Source organism: Perognathus longimembris, chromosome 25 (genome assembly GCF_023159225.1).
Source record: "Perognathus longimembris pacificus isolate PPM17 chromosome 25, ASM2315922v1, whole genome shotgun sequence".
In the NCBI taxonomy this organism is placed as follows: domain Eukaryota; kingdom Metazoa; phylum Chordata; class Mammalia; order Rodentia; family Heteromyidae; genus Perognathus; species Perognathus longimembris.
This window is the reverse complement of record NC_063185.1, coordinates 20,470,902-20,473,718: the sequence shown is the minus strand read 5'-3', so window position 1 is coordinate 20,473,718 and position 2,817 is coordinate 20,470,902. Positions and strand designations below refer to the sequence as shown.

The 2,817-nt window shown below is 36.7% G+C and overlaps 1 non-coding gene across 1 annotated transcript; it reads left to right on the top strand.

Annotated features, from left to right (window-relative positions):
• The first annotated feature begins 307 nt into the window (after positions 1–307).
• Positions 308–414, top strand: LOC125342246. Its single transcript, XR_007209184.1, has one exon. It is a non-coding gene; the product is annotated as a U6 spliceosomal RNA (small nuclear RNA).
• Positions 415–2,817: the final 2,403 nt, after the last annotated feature.

Here is a 2,817-nt window from a genome sequence, read left to right as displayed (position 1 = left end):
CATACTATTAGCTGTTTTATTTTGTATGTGCAAGAAAAAAAACTTTTGCTTCCACACAGAAACTGAAGAACACTGTAATATGTCAGTGGCATTCTAACCCACGTGGTTAGCTCAAGTTCTCCATGGGAAGGGTTTACCTGATTGGTTCTAATAGAAAATGAGCATTTATTCTTAAGAGGCCATCTACACCTACAAAAACTGAGACTACCCATTTTTTCATCTCAGAAACTTTACCAAAAATAAGCCACAAGTCTAGAAAAGGATAAACATTGTGGACAGCAACTTTTAACTTTAAAAAGCAAAAATAGTGCTGGCTTCAGCAGCACATATACTAAAATTGGAACGATGCAGAGAAAACTAGCATGGCCCCTGCACAAGGAGGACACGCAAATTTGTGAAGCGTTCCATATTTTTAGGAAATGGAAAGACTTGGAAAAAAAATCATATAAAGTGAAGTGAGCCAGACCCAGAGAAACATAGGCTCTATGGTTTCCCTCATTGGTAATAGTTAGTTCATGTCTAGGATAGTCCTAGCAGAAGATCACAGTAGCTCAATACCTAGTACATATGAACACATAAGATGATGCTAAGCGAAATGAACTCTAAGTTAAGGAAATAAGTGGCTTATTGTTGTTATTTTCAATGTACCATATGAAATTATGCCTTTCTCTTTTTTGTTTCTTCCCCATGGGTTTACCCCTGATTTTGGTACCCTGATTTTGGTACACTTATCAGAACTAAGAAAGGGAAGGGGAACTTCAAAATGGAGAGACAAAGGGTAAAAAGTGAACCAATGCAACAGCAATACTTACAAAACTATATGCTGTAAACCAACTGTACAACTCAGAGTGGAGGGCAGGAACTGGAAAGGGGAGAAAGGAAAAAAATGAGGGAGGAGGTAACAAGTTTGATAAGAAATGTATCCACTGCCTTACAGATGAAACTGTAACCCCTCTATCCATCACTTTGACAATACATTAATTCATTAATTAAAAAACAGCAGTGATACCCACAAAATGTCAATGAATTTATCTTAATGTGCTCCTTTTTACATTTACAAGAGAGTAAATATTCATTAGAAATTGATCGGTACATATTTAGTACTGCTAATTGAATTATGAATATTAGTTGAAGCAATTATTGCTATGTTTAAGAATTATGAAATAACAAATAGAGCTGTTCTTTCAGATCAGGGATAATTATTTAATTATTTTGTGTATTGTTGGTGTCTAACAGTTACCTGATATATAATAAGCCTTACATAGAGATTTGTCATGAATAGCTAGATGGGAGCATGGATTCAGGTTAGAGATGCTGTATTTCTGATTTTCAGTTTTTGAAGAGTAGACCAATGAGAAAGGCTTTCATCATATACTGGCCTGATTATTTCAAAAAGGTGTTCCATTGCATTTTTCTTATGGTATTATTTGTATTTTACTCCAGCAAGCACAGACTGAGAAGATGTCTTCTTCTCCTTTATTTTTTTATGATGCTAAAAAGGTATTTATTTTTCATTTCTTTTTTTTCTCTCTTCCCAACATTTTTATTTTATTTTTTTTTCAAATTTTTATTATCAAACTGATATACAGAGAGGTTACAGTTTCATACGTTAGGCATTGGATACATTTCTTGTACTGTTTGTTACCTTGTCCCTCATACCCCCCTCCCCCGTCCCCCTTACCCTTTCCCCCCCTGAGGTGTTCAGTTCACTTACACCAAACAGTTTTGCAAGTATTGCTTTTGTAGTTGTTTGTCTTTTTTTACCCTGTGTCTCTCAATTTTGGTATTCCCTTTCAATTTCCTAGTTCTAATACCAGTATACACGGTTTCCAATATACTCAGATAAGATTACAGAGATAGTGTAGGTACAACCACAGGAAGGTGATACAAGAACATCATCAATAATAGAAGCTACAGGTACACATGGGACGTTGAAAGTAGTTACAACTGTGATATAACAATTGTCTCCATAACATGGAGTTCATTTCACTTAGCATCATCTTATGTGATCATAAGGGTATAGCTATTGGGCCTTGTGATGTTCTGCTATGACTTGCCTAAACCTGTACTAATTATTCCCAATAAGGGAGACCATAGAGTCCATGTTTCTTTGGGTCTGGCTCACTTCACTTAGTATAATTTTTTCCGAAGCATTAGTGTTCATATTTTATTACAATTTAGACACATTTGAAATATATCTGATCATTCCAAGGCTTTACCCAAAAAACATCAGGCTCTCTAATTTCACTCATTTAACTGAAAAACACAAGTTCCCCTTGCTTTTTGAACTAAAGAATAAAACATTCAGAAGGGATAAATCTATGGACCATCCACAACTGAAGTTAACCGTGTATTCAGAATATGTTTTGGGGTTGTTGTTGTTTTTTTTGCCAGTCCTGGGCCTTGGACTCAGGGCCTGAGCACTGTCCCTGGCTTCTTTTTGCTCAAGGCTAGCACTCTGCCACTTGAGCCACAGCGCCACTTCTGGCTGTTTTCTATATATGTGGTGCTGGGGAATCGAACCTAGGGCTTCACTTATACAAGGCAAGCACTCTTGCCACTAGGCCGTATCCCCAGCCCCAGAATATGTTTTAAATGCTCAACCTACAGGAGGCATTCACGATAAATCTTTATGGGCTGGTTGTAGTAGCTGACACCTGTAATCCTAATTATTTGGGATATGTGATTAGGAAGATGGCTGTTTCCACCCTAGGGAAAGTGAGCTAGAGTCCACATCAGAGACTTTTCATTATTCGATTTAGATGATATAGCCCTTGCTCCCTGAATTTTCTTTTGTAAACGTAGTAATGTTTTCAT